Genomic DNA, 14,497 nt, shown 5'->3' with positions numbered 1-14,497 from the left:
CTATATTCAGTTCATGTTATAGCTTGGTCATGCATCCCCAGTATCTACAAACTTCATATACTTTTAATAATTTATAGACTTCTTGCATACACAATATTTACAAATTTCACATACCTCCAGTATCTACAGATTTTATGCTCTCTATGCAGTACTCTATTGTTTACATGTATATTTAGATAATTTATTATTCTTGTTTATAAAACCATGCATATCAGCCTACCTCATTTAGGAAACCATTATATTTAAAGTACTGATCGCATACCTTTTCTTATGCTATAATATATTATATCATAGGTTTTGACGCCCAATTCTCTCTCAGCAGTAGTAGTGGTTAGTCCTCATATTTAGAGGATCGAGTTTTTTTATTTCATGTGTTTAGTTTAGTAGTTAGTTGGAGTTAGTTGGGGACTGTCCCATCAAATTCCAGTCATTCAGTTTAGAGGCTTTCAGACATTAGAGTCAGTTATTTAGATTTTCTTTATCTTATCAAATTCAGATAGTCATTTCTTCAGATTCAATTATTAAAATCTTATGGTATATCAGTTATTCTTATGTATTTATTATTATGTTATTCAGTACTAATAGAAGGTACCAGTTCATGGGTTAGCTTATGGTTCCTCAGGACTATAAGCACCGTGTGATGCCTAGGATGTACTCTTGGGGCATTACAAACTTGGTATCAGAGCCTAAGGTTTTAAGGTATCCTAGGAAGTCTAAAATCCATGTCAAGTAGAGTCTTGTGCATGGGTGTGTAGAGCACCACACTTATGGACATGAGGCTACAAGGCGTTTAGGAAAAGTTACCCTTCTTTCAATATTAATGTCATGCTAATGACATGAGCTGATGATAAACTCTTAGTCTAATCTATTTCTTCCTTTTATTTACAGAACATGCCTTCTAAAAGGAATAACAGAAGAAGAGCAGGAAACCAGCCAACACCTCAGCCCGTCTAGGCAGATCCTCTATATAAGTATGTCTCTCATGTTGAATTCAGAGCTGTGTTCACCGCTCTAGCAAATTCCATAGTAGTAAAGACTGAATAGCTAGCTGTTGTTCCAACTAACCTAGTGCCTAATACTACTGTAATAAGAATTTGATACTTCACCAGGATGAATCCTCCTTCTTTCATGGGATCCAAGTCTGAAAAGGATCCATAAGAATTCTTAGATATAGTTAAAAAGGTAATGGATGCCATAGGGATGACATCTATTGAGAGTGATGAGTTGGTTGTAGATCAGTTGTAGGATATATCCCATACATGCTTTAAGAAGTGAAAGATTGATAGGGGTATTGAGGCAGGGCCTGTAGAATAGGAAGAATTTGCCACAACTTTCTTAGATAGATTCTTCCCATTGGATTTGAGGGAGGCTAAGGTGTTAGAATTTATTATATTGAGGTAGGGAAGCATGAGCATGAAGGATTATTCCCTCAAGTTTACTCAGTTATCTAGATATTCTCCTTATATAGTAACTGACATCAGGTCCAAGATGAGTAAGTTTGTGTCTAGCATATTTGATAGTGTGGTAAAAAAGTGTAGCACCGTAATGCTGATTAGGGAGATGGACTTGTCTAGGTTGATGGTCCATGCTCAACAAATTGAGGAGAAGAAGATTAAGGAGAGCAACAGAGGAAATAAGAGATCTAGAATGGGTAGTTTTGATTTTAGTCTGCCAAGTTTAGAAAGCGGTAACCCTCCTTAGTTTTATTAGAAGTCTTCAGCCCCAGCGCCCTATTCAGCTAGTGCTCTAGTACCCAAATTCAATAATGATAATAGGGATAAATCACCAGGCTCTAAGTCCAAAGGCAGTGTTAGCAGTTTTCGTACAAACCTTCTATGTTAGAAATGTGGTAGGCACCATTAGGGTTAGTGTAGAGAGGGTAGTGATATATGTTTTAGGTGTGGTAAGTCAGGCCATCAGATTTGGAAGTGTCTGGTAGATGCTCAGAAAGGTAGGGATTTATGCCAATATGGCCAGTCTAATAAGTTGTTAGTTCTATCTAGTAGCCGAACTCAGTAGGGTGCCACTTCCAGTGCTACCAGTGGTTAGCATCCGAATAGATTATATGCTCTTCAGTCCTGCCAAGATCAGGAAAATTCTCCTGACGTAGTTACTGGTATGTTGCAGTTCTTTCACTTATATTTTTATGCTTTACTAAACCCTAGAGCTTCTCTTTATTTTGAATCTACATATATAGCCATCAATTTTGGAGTCAGTCTCGAAACTCTAGTAGATCCTTTTTCAGTGTATACCCCAGTAGGTGTTTCCATTGTAGCTAGATAAGTATACAGGAACTGTCCAATCATAATATCTCAGAAAGTTACCTAGTTGATCTCGTGGATTTAGAGATGAAAAATTTTGATGTCATTCTTGGCATGGATTGGCTTTACCATGCTATGCCTTAGTTGATTGTACAAATAGAATATTTCATTTTTAGTTTCCAAATAAACTAGTCCTCGAATGGAGGGGTAGTACCACAACTCTTAGAGGTCAGTTAATTGCATACCTTAGAGTGCGAAAGATAATATCTAAGTGGTTTATTTACCATCTTGTTTGAGTCAAAGTGTCAAATTCAGAAACTCCAACTCTTGAGTCAGTTTTAGGGAGTTTCAGTAGTGAGGAAATTTCCAAATGTGTTCCCTAAAGATCTTTCCTAGGTTCCTCCCAAAAAGGAAATCCACTTTGAAATAAACCTTCCCCCAAACACTCAAACCATATCCATTTTGCCATATAAAATGGATCTAGCAGAAGTCAAGGAGTTAAAAGAAAAGTTAAAGGATCTCCTAGATAAGGGATTCATCAGACCCAGCTTCTCCCCGTGGGGCACACCTATTTTATTCATGTGTAAGAAAGATGATTCTCTCAAAATGTGCATAGGATACCGTCAGTTGAACAAAGTGACAATCAAGAACAGATATCCGCTTCCTAGAATCGATGATTAATTTGACCAACTTCATGATGCCAACTATTTTTCAGGGATAAAACTCAGATCAGGCTATCATCAGCTTAGAGTCAGGGAATGTGATATTTAAAAAATAATTTTTCCAAACTCGATATGATCATTTGGAGTTTCTAGCCAAGTCCTTTTGTCTCACGAATACTCCAATAGCTTTCATGGACTTGATAAATTGAGTGTTCAAGTAGTACTTGGACATGTTTTTCATAGTCTTCATTAATAACATCTTTGTTTACTCTAGTAGTGAAATTGATCATGCAGACCATCTTAGAATAGTGTTACAAACTCTTAGAGCTCACTAGTTGTTTGCTAAATTTAGTAAGTGTGAATTCATACAAAGATAAATAGCTTTATTGTCCACATTATTTCTAGTGATGGCATTAGGGTTGATCCTTAAAAGACTGAGGTGGTGAGAAACTAGCCCAGACCCATTTCTCTATTAGACATAAGGATTTTCTCGGGTTTGGATTCCTACTACCATTGGTTTGTTGAAGGATTTTCCTCTATTGCATTCCCAATGTCTAGATTGATTCTGGAGAAAGTTAAGTTTTTGTGGTCAGATTCCTGCTAGAAAAGTTTTCTGGAGTTGAAGACTCGACTCACCTCAGCCTCAATTTTAACTCTACCAGATAGTTCAAATAGGTATATTGAGTACTGTGATGCATCCACAGTATGTTTGGCTTGTGTCCTCATGCAGAGAGATAAGGTCATAGCCTATGCCTCCAGATAACTTAATCCCTATGAGAAGAATTACCCTACTCATAATCTGGAACTAGCAGGTATAGTTTCTCCCTGAAATATTTTGAGGCATTACTTGTATGGGTTGCACGTAGATGTGTTCATTGACCATAAGATCCTGCAATAAGTGTTCTCTCAGAAAGATTTAAATCTATGTCAAAGAAGGTGGTTAGAGTTGGTAAAAAATTATGAAATAAGTGTTCTGTATCATCTGGGAAAGGACAATATAGTTGTTGATTCTCTTAGTAGAATGTCTATGGGTAGTGTTTCTCATGTTAAGGATGGTAAGAAGAAGTTAGCATAGGAAGTTCATTAGCTTGCCTGACTAGGTGTCCACTTAGTTGACTCAGCAGAGGATAGTGTATGGGTGTAGAGTAATGCGGAATCATTTTTAGTTTTTGAGGTAAAAGAAATGCAGGATAGAGATCCTAGTCTAGTTAAGTTTAAAGAATCAGTCAGAGATCAGAAAGTGGAGATTTTATCCCAAGGGGGAGATGGTGGTTTGCATTGTCAGGGTAGATTATGTGTACCTGATGTAGAAGATTTGAGGCAACAAATTCTTATAGCAATGCATGGTGAGCATTACTCTATTCATCTAGCGGATACTAAGATGTACCATGATTTACAGGAGATCTATTGGTGGAGTGGTATGAAGAGGGATATTGCCGAGTTAGTAGCTAAATTCTGTACATGTCTGCAAGTTAAGATTGAGAACCAGAAGACTAGTGGGTCTATGTAGGAGTTCAGTATTCCCACATGGAAATAGGAAGAAGTGAACATGAATTTTGTGACAGGCTTGCCTCGTACACATCATCATCATGATTCTATTTGGGTTATAGTAGATAGGATGACCAAATCAGCTAATTTCTTAGCAGTCCATATTTATTACTCAACCAAGGACTATGCCAAACTCTATCTCAGAGAGTTGGTTAGGTTTCATAGTGTTCCCTTATCTTTTATCTCAAATAGGGGTACCCAGTTTACCTCTTACTTCTGGAAGGAATTCCAAAAGGGTCTTGGTACCCAAGTCCACCTTAGTACAACTTTCCACCCTCAGACAGATGGTCAAGCAGAAAGGACCATTCAAACTCTTGAGGATATGTTGAGTTCATATGTTGTTTATTTCAAGGGTAGTTGGGATGACGACTTGCCTTTGATTGAATTGGCATATAATAACATCTATCATTCCAGCATCCACATGGCTATGTTAGAAGCTCTCTATGGTAGAAGATGTAGATCTCCAATTGGTTGGTTTGACGTGAGTGAGGCGGAAGTAGTAGGGCCTGACCTGGTGTTTGATGCCTTAGAGATGGCTCAATTGATGTAAGAGAGGCTTAAAACAGCCTAGAGCTAAAAGAAATCGTATGCAAATTGAGGAGAAAGGATCTCGAGTTTGAGGTCAGTGATTTCGTGTACTAGAAAATCTCTCCTATAAAGGGAGTGAAAAGATTTTGCAAGAAATGGAAACTCAATCCCAGATATGTAGGTCACTTAAAAATTCGCAGTCGTTTTGAAAAGGTAGCTTATGATATTGAGTTGCCTTTAGATGTAGCTTCAGTACACCTGTTATTCTATGTATTGTTGTTGAAGATGTGTATTGGTGATCCGACTATTATTGTTCCCTTTAAATGTGTAGATGTTAAGAACAGTCTTTCCTATGAGAAAGTTCCAGTTGAAATTCTTAATCATCAGGTTCATAGAATAAGGAACAAAGAAATTCCAATAGTCAAAGTACTTTGGCAGAATCAGTCCGTTAAGGGAGCCACTTGGGAAGTAGAAGCATATATATGGACCAAGTACCCTTATATTTTCTCCGTGAATTCAGATTCGGGTTAAGGTACTAATTTTGTTATGATTTCTCTCAATCATGCTCAGTTTTAGTTTCATATAAGGTTTATGTCAGTTGTACATTTACAAATTAGTTCAGTCATGCATTCCATGCATGAGATATGCATGTTCAATGTGTAAGCTCAGATCATCAGTTTTTCTATGCTTAACCAGTCTCATTTGAGGATGAATGATCCCAAGGGGGAGATATTGTAATACCCCATATATCCCTAGCATAATCCAAGTCCCAATACATTAGTATTCATATATAAAATTTTTGAAATACTAATTAATTTTTAGTTTAGAGCCTGCCATTGCGTAGGAAATTCAATTAACTTTCTAATGATATAAAATTTGCCCAAATCCAATAATCGGGTAAGAAGTTATGGGGATTTTAAGTTTCAATCATTGTACACCATCATTTTGACCCTTAGCACATCTCGGAGCTAGTCTAAATAACAATTTTTAGTTTTAAGTGTGGTACCGCGATGTTGGCGCGTCGCACCAAGGACCCAGCTCACGTTTAGAAATTTCTAGTGAGCCTTCGTGATTATGGCTCATCGCAGAGGTGGCCAAAATGGTATTCCAGTGAAGGACCATGATCTTACCATGTTGCACTATCATCCAGTTTCCCAATTGTCCCTTTACCATTAGTTTGGCACGATAGTGGCATGTCCTACCAAGGCCAAAAATCGAGATCTTGGTTTCCAGCTTGCATTTTTAAATATGTTTTGGGGTATTTGGGTCTTTTTTCTAAGCCCTAAACTATTCCTAAACACAAAATTTAACCCCTAATTGACCTAAATACTCATCATTATTCAATTCCTCTCAAATTAAAGATCCCTTTTTCAAGAACAAGAAACCCTAGCTCTCAAATTCAAGGGCAAATCTCAAGAACTCACCATCAATCCATTCAAATTCATTAATCCAAGTTTGATAGATGTTCATCCATGGGTTCATTTCACCCATGGAGTCCAAGTATCCTATTTAAATTACAAAATTGTAATCTTTTCAAGATATTTGATTTTAAATTGTGATTTCACACATGAATCTTCATGAACTATTATTTAATACTATGTTTCAATGAAATTATTGTTGTTGTTCAATTCTTCATGTTTTAATGTTATCATTACTTGAATTAAATAATGATTTAGTATTACTCATGTTGAATTCATGCTTTTAATACACGTTCCATGACATTCCTATGACTTGATCAAAGCATGGACTCCAAGTGTTTGATAAAATGACTACAACAGTGATTGATTTAATAAAATCCTTCATGCTTTGTCCTTCAAGATTTAGTGTCATTTTACAATTATTGTTTTCGAGTCCTGGGGGTACTAAATACCCAAAAACCATAGTTTTTTACTTAGTATGGTCTCAGTACATTACAAAATAATCTTCAGAACATTCTATGAGCATTATCAGGAAAGTCAGATATCTATTAGTTAAACTCAGAATAGTCTAGTATTTTAGTGTCTTTCAGTTGGGAGTAGGATTTAGAACGGAGCAAGTGTAGGGATGGTGGCTTCCCCGCCAGATAGGTATAGTCTTTAGTAGAAGTCCCTATATTTCAAAACTATGTAGCCAGCGTAGGATATGCAGAGTCACCCATCAGATTAGGCTTGACTATCTCGTAGAGGTCACCTGTTAGTTTGGGCTTGACACCCTTAGTCCTTCAGATAGTATATCAGTATAGTGAATCCACACAGCTAGCATTAGTACTCGTGGCATGGTATTAACACTCTTCAAACTGGGGTTTTAGGTTGGGCTCCTATTAGCTCAGATTAAGACATGTCGGTTAGATGATAGCTCCTACAGTCTCAGTCTAATACTCATATCAGTAATTCAGTCTTATTGTTGTTTGCCCAAGGCATATAGATATCACATATTTAAGTATTTTAGTTTACAGGCTTATATTCAATTCATGTTATACACTTGGTCATGAATCCCCAGTATCTACAGACTTTAGGTACTTTCAATAATTTATAAACTTTCATGCATACACAGTATTTACATATTTCACATATTTCTAGTATCTACAGATTTCATGCTCTCTATTTAGTACTCTATGATTTACATGTATATTCAGATAATTAATTATTCCCGTTCATGAAAAAATTCATATCATCCTACCTTATTTAGCATACCAGTATATTCAAAGTACTGATCGCATGCCTTTTCTTGCACTATGATGTATTATATCATAGGTTCTGACACCCAGTTCCTGGACCGTGCTTAGACATTTCAGACATCTTAGCAGTAGTAGTGGTGAGTCCTTATATTTAAAGGATGAAGTATTTATATTTCATGTTTTTAGTTTAGTAGTTAGTTAAAGTAAGTTGGGGCCTGTCCCATCAACTTCTAGTCATTCAGTTTAGAGGCTTTCAAACATTAGAGTCAGTTATTCAAATTTTCTTTATCTTATCAGATTCAGATAGACATTTCTTCAGATTCATAATTCAATAGTTGATTCAGATATTAAAACCATATGGCATATCAGTTATTCTTCCATATTTATGATTATGTTATTCAGTGCTTATAGCAGGTATCAGATCATGGGTTAGCTTGTGGTATCTCAAGACTGTAAGCACTGTGATGCCCAGGGTGTACTCTTGGGGCATTACATAGATACGCCCCTTTTATATCAACCTTCAGTCTTTAAGACAGGACATGAAATGACTCTTAGGAGACACTGAATTTCCTTTCCACTTAAAGACTAGCTCATCTTGAAATTGAAATTTCACCACTCGGATGCGACAATCTATGGATGCATAACAAGAATAGAGCCAATATATACAAAGAATAAGGTCAAAGTAGACCATATCTAACTCTATTAAATTTGCTAACATTATTTTATTAAGGATAGTGATAGGACACTTTCTATAGATCTATTTGGCAACAACTGACTCACCCACTAGGGTAGAAACTAAGAAGGGCTCAAGGATCCTTTAAGGTCCTATTTCAAAATTCACTGCACCTAATGGAGTCACATAAGAGAAAGTTGACCTGGGGTCTAACAATACATAAACATCAAGATTAAAGATGTGAAGAATACCAATGACAACATATGGTGAATCTTTTTGCTCCTGGCGGGATGGTAAAGCATAAAACCAATTTTTGCATTGACCAGCACTGGTACTAGATGATGCATCCTATGGAGGGACTGGGAGACCTAGAGCAGCTGGTGCACTAGTATCCTGAGTATGGGGACTAACATCCCCATTTCCCTATGTTGCATGCAGATAGTATTTAATTTTGTGTTCCAACTTACCATAACAATAACAACCTTTTTATCCCTAAATGCACTCACCAACATAATTCTTACCACACTTAGAACATAGAGAAAAACTGGGCTTTCCGCTCATACTATTCTGAGATATAGAAATATTAGTCTTAACCTAATGCTCTATCTAGCTTTGGAAGTGGGAGCACTATCTGAAGATGGCACTGGCATAGATGAATGATTCTGAAACTGTGAATAATTTTTCTCTCTATACTTTGTCTGGCCATACTCAAACTGCCCTATATTAGCCTTCTTATTTCCCCTTTCTCTTCTCTTCAACTTTTTTGCCTTAATCTGCTTGGCATGGATTATCAACCTAGAAAGATCCATATCTTAATAAGCATAGCATTCCTAAACTCCTTGACAACTAAACCAGATACTCGAGTAACAAACTTACTCATACTTTCCCTAGGGTCAGCCATCATATTAGGGACATACTTAGACAACTGGTTAAACTTAAGGTAGTACTATTTTACTATCATCGAGACCTAACTTAGGTTAACAAACTCTTATACTTTAGCTTCTCTTATTTCACAAAAAAAGAACTTGTCTAGAAATACATCCTCAAACACCTACCAACTCATATGAGTTGCATTCTCACCTATAGCATTCTTTTATATAACCACCCAATTATATGTTATATCCTTCAATTTATAGGATGCTAACTCTACACTCTCCTCCGCAGAAATATGCATAATCTGGTTGACCTTTTCTATCTCATCTAAATAAAGTTATGGGACCTCACCTTCTTTCGACCTAAGAAACTCTGGCAGATTCATTCTCATGAAGTCTCTTATTTTAGCTACTGCTAAATCCTTATTCGACTCAAGTGGGACTACTGCCTAATGGTTGCCCTAAATATTAGCAGTCACATCTTTGGTCAATGCTTGAAAGGCAACCTAAAATTCAGCATGGGATACATTATCATTCAGAGGGTCGATAGGCTGTGTGGCTGGTTATTATTTTTTAAGGCGTTATCTCAATAAGGATGCATATTAAACTATCACATAAGAGCATGAGTTAAAAGAACATAGAGATACTGTGAGCATAATAGATCATGAAATAAAAAGATAATTTCCTAAAATATCTCACAGCCTCTTGTTAAAAAATGTGATGCACTTCACACCCATGATCAAAATTCTACGTAACATGGATTTTCTAACTCCCTAGTACTCTTATAACCTTAGTATTTGATACCAAGTTTGTAACGCCCCAAAAATGAGTCCCGAGATGTCATATAGTACTCAAGACTAAGAGCACCTTTAAGATAACCCTGCCTGCCTTCTACTAAGTCTAAGCTAACTGACAATATCTGAATATAATTTCTATTAAATACTAGACTCAAGAGTCTGATCAATAAATACTGAAAATTTGAATTATAATCTAGCAGTATGACAAGACTCTACTACTAATGCAAAAGAGTCACTGGGATAAACCCCCGGCTGACTCAAACTATCTGAAAATATTCAATCATTTATACTATTAAGAAGAAAAAACAAAATACTAAGTCCCCAAACTATGAGGACTCACCAACTGTTGTGATGTAGATGGAGATGCTCAAAATCACTCACACTGCTGAAAGTGAGCACCTGAACCTACATTATGAGACAATGTACCACATTGACTTATATATGGATCAGTACTTTGAGAATGTACTGAGTATATGGGGTTGAATGCATAAGTAATATAATATCTCAAAGTCATCACAATTTACAAAAAATGCATGCTAAATATAAATAACTCACATAAGCTAGAATATCTGAAAACTGTAAATCATAATCAATAATAGAAAAACATGTTGGATAAATCTAGTGAGTCATAACATTTAGTTTCTAAAAGTTGTTCTGGTCTTCTATCTTTAAATCATACTGTCTAAGTGTAGAAAGGACTCACTTCTGTATCTATAAGCTAAAATCTAAAATCTCATAGCTAAAGCCATATATAAAGTAATATCTGAGTAAAACTGTGAGCCTTTACACTTAGTTTCTAAAAGCTTTTCTATTAAAATTATTTTTTTCTGTAAGGTTTTACTAGTAGGGAAATACTTTTTAAAAAAAACTATTCTGAAAGTCTTTACTGTTAGGATGTGGGGAATTCTTTCAAAAGATTTCTGTAAGGGAGGTTCTTCTAACCGACATAAAGCATGTGAGCTATCATGGACTCCAACGTATAGTTATCTTATGGGAAAACCTCACATTGTGATAAGGTGTCATACTCTTGCCAAGGAGTATATCCTAATCTAAGTGATCACATCTGTATCTGCCATCCATATAGAAATGGGAATAATCTTATAATCTAAACCAATGTTGGCTCGTATTTTTGGGGAACGAGAACATACCCAACTCAGTGCTAAATACTACTCCATTTAATATGTATGCTTATTCTATTGGAAATCCACTTGAAAATCTAGTATAATAATTTAGTACAAAAACCAACTATATATTTGTCAAGTAAAACTATAGGCTGAAACTGAAAAGTGGATTCCATATCTAAGCTGAGATAAAAATATCAAATCATTATCAAAAATTTAAAAATACTCTAGTCATAGGGTGCTCATAGCATAATCAATATTGGCATAGCAATATTCGACTAGGGCTTAATACCCATGCATCAAATTCATGTCAAAATATAATAATATTCATGCTTCATAATGAAGGTATTTATAATTCAACTCAAAAGCTAGAAATTTCTGCAATACGCACGAAAATACAAAAGTAAACATGAAATTCAACACCTAACTCACTTCAAAGCACATGAAATTCAACACCTAACTCACTTTAAAGCTCAAAATCCCTCAATTAGCAATATTGGATACGAACCCTAATTTGAAATTCATGAATAATCATACAAAATCATGTAAATTTGTAATTAAAACTAGTTTTGGATACAAGGATGAAAGATGATCCTTTTTCATAAACCCCACATACATTAAGTTATGAAATTACTAAGAAAGCTTAACTTGAATCCATGTTTGTGGTCTTGAACATGAATTATTGAATCTCTTGAATTGGGAATCCTTAATTTTGAGCTATCTTTGTAAGAGAATGGAGGAAATTTGATTTCTTAGAGGTTAAGTTTTGAGGTTCTAGGATTTTCTTGAGAGAGAATTGATGAAAAGTGAGCATAGAATGCTTAGAATTGGTTTAATTATGTGTTATTCATGACTTGAGCTCTTGGGAATTGACTAAATCACCCTTTTAAAATTTAACTTGAAAACTGGAAAAATCTCAATTTGGCCACCCACCGCGATGTACCACTATTGCGATGGCTCACTGGAAAAGGGACGAGCCCAGTTTTGCCCATCAATGCAATGCGAAGCTATCATGTTGGGCTACAGTAAATAGGATGAGTCCCATTTCGGCCATCACCGTAACATACTGAAATCGCATCACCTCACTGGAAAAAGGACGAGTGGGAACTGGACTTTCACTATAATGCAACGTAATTGCGGTGCTCCACTGGATTTTGACAATTGTGAAATCTTCCTTCACCGCTACGTGGTTCCTGTCAAAATGCCATATTGTTTTACTAAAAATGTCATAACTTCTCAACCAAGTATCGGATTAAGGAAAAATTAGTATCGTTGGAAAGATGAGCCAATTATCTATACATTAGTGGGTCTAGAACTTGAAAATTCTACATGTATCAAGAGTTATTAATTTTCAAAGATATCCCTTTGACATTCTATGAGCTAAACTAATCTAGGAAAAAGTATGGGGTATTACAGAATGATCTTAAAAGGAATATAATGTAAGACCCCATATTTTTGGACTAGAGTTTAAACCAGATTTCCTACGTATATAGTTTTGAACCCAATGTTATTATACTTAGAAATAAGTGTGAAAATGATTCCTTAGTGTGGGAACATCTTCGGAGATGGATTGAAGTCTTAATTATCTCTAGCTTAAAGTTAATTTGAGCACTTTCCTTTCTATTGAATTTTAGTATACGATTGTTTCTTGGTTCAACTTTCAACAACCATTACTCCCAGAAAAAATGAGTTACGTAGTCCATTATATATCACATTAAATCTCTTTAAGTCTTCTTTCCAAGGAAATTGATTTTTCATCAATCCGAGTTCTGACTCAAAAGTTTGGGTGTTTTAGTGGTTGGGTCCACAGCATGAACCATTTTTCAAAGATGTTACAAAATGTTTTTCCTCCGTTAAATCAAGGGCAAAATGGTCATTTCACCCCTATGACTCCCCTAATATTTCATATAACCCTATAATTGTCCCAAGACAAATTGAGTGCTTCCTAAACCCTCATTCTCTTCCTCTCAAGATCATGAAGGAGGGATTTCTAAATTCTAAACCTTGCAGATACCAAACTCAAGGTTATTCTTTGATTTTTATTCGTCAAAGGTATGTAGAACTATCCTAACTCTCATGGGCATAAGTATGATGTTTTAATAAGCTTTAAATTGTATATATATGCATATATTATAGGTTTTGAAATTATTTGTAGAGAATGCATCATGAACCCCTTTTTACGTTGAACTTACGTATTTACTATGGGATTTTCCATAAATTTTAGACTTCATTTATGTGCAAATGGTTTGGTCTTTGAAATGTTTGTAACATGAACCCCGTTTTATTATATGGATTATTTACTTGAATGTTGTGGGTTCTCAAATCAATATGGAATATGTGCATGTATTATGGATTTTGAAATGAATTTGAGAGCATGAACTATAAGCCCCATTTTTTGATCATAAGATTCATTTATGACTAGTGTTGGGGTTTTTTTTTATCAATAATGATAATTCTAAAGTTTTAAATGCCTCTTTATCTATTATGCATTATCATTTTACATGTTTTCAAAGAGGTGATTAATATTCTAAATGCTCTTATTTCCTAATGAAGAATTACATGTGTTTTATGTAAAAATTGGCCACCAAATGTTAAAGTATTGAAAAAAGAGTGTTTGGAATATGTTTCATATTATATTTGAAATAAAAACTCTCATATGAGTATTAAATTTTTTGAATAAGAAGTTCTCTGGATATGATAAGATACGATCTAATATCGCTTGTAAGTCCGGGTATGATGATACCCTGTTATGAAATGTCCTTAACATAATAAGATATAAACTTTTTATAAACATGAAAAATAAATTTAAGTGGTTAATAATAGGCACTAAGAGAGCTAGATGGTTACCCGAAGAAGGCATGAGTTTAGATAACACATTACTCGAAATCATGTTTTTTCGGCGTGGATTTATGATGTCCTGAAATATGGATTGTATGTTTTCTATATGCTATTTGTATATCAAATAGTAGAAAATCCAACCCTTGTGGCAAACCTGGGTTTGGAGCTTGGCCGATGAGTTAATGGCGGACCCATATAGCCGGTGGGTACTAAGTTGTAGGGTGTACTATCTAACTCAGAATTAAAGTAAAGAGTTGAGTTTATATTTTACGAGGTTGATTAAAGATTTTAAGTGTTCCTATGTATTTTTATCTCTATTATGCTAAATTGTTTTCAAAGGTAATCTCGATTATTTTAAATGAAATGTATGTTATTTTTGGATTCTACTTACCAATACATTTCAAGTATTAACCATCCTCGTGGAGACTGCATTATATCATAATGTAGGTGTAATGCTACGAAAAAGGGTCTCGAGACGTCACACGGTGCTTAAGATCTTGAGTAGTCTCAAGATAACCCTATAAGCCTTCCACTAAAGCTA

This window comes from Capsicum annuum, chromosome 10 (genome assembly GCF_002878395.1).
Source record: "Capsicum annuum cultivar UCD-10X-F1 chromosome 10, UCD10Xv1.1, whole genome shotgun sequence".
In the NCBI taxonomy this organism is placed as follows: domain Eukaryota; kingdom Viridiplantae; phylum Streptophyta; class Magnoliopsida; order Solanales; family Solanaceae; genus Capsicum; species Capsicum annuum.
The sequence above is the reverse complement of the archived record's forward strand: the minus strand, read 5'-3'. Positions refer to the sequence as shown.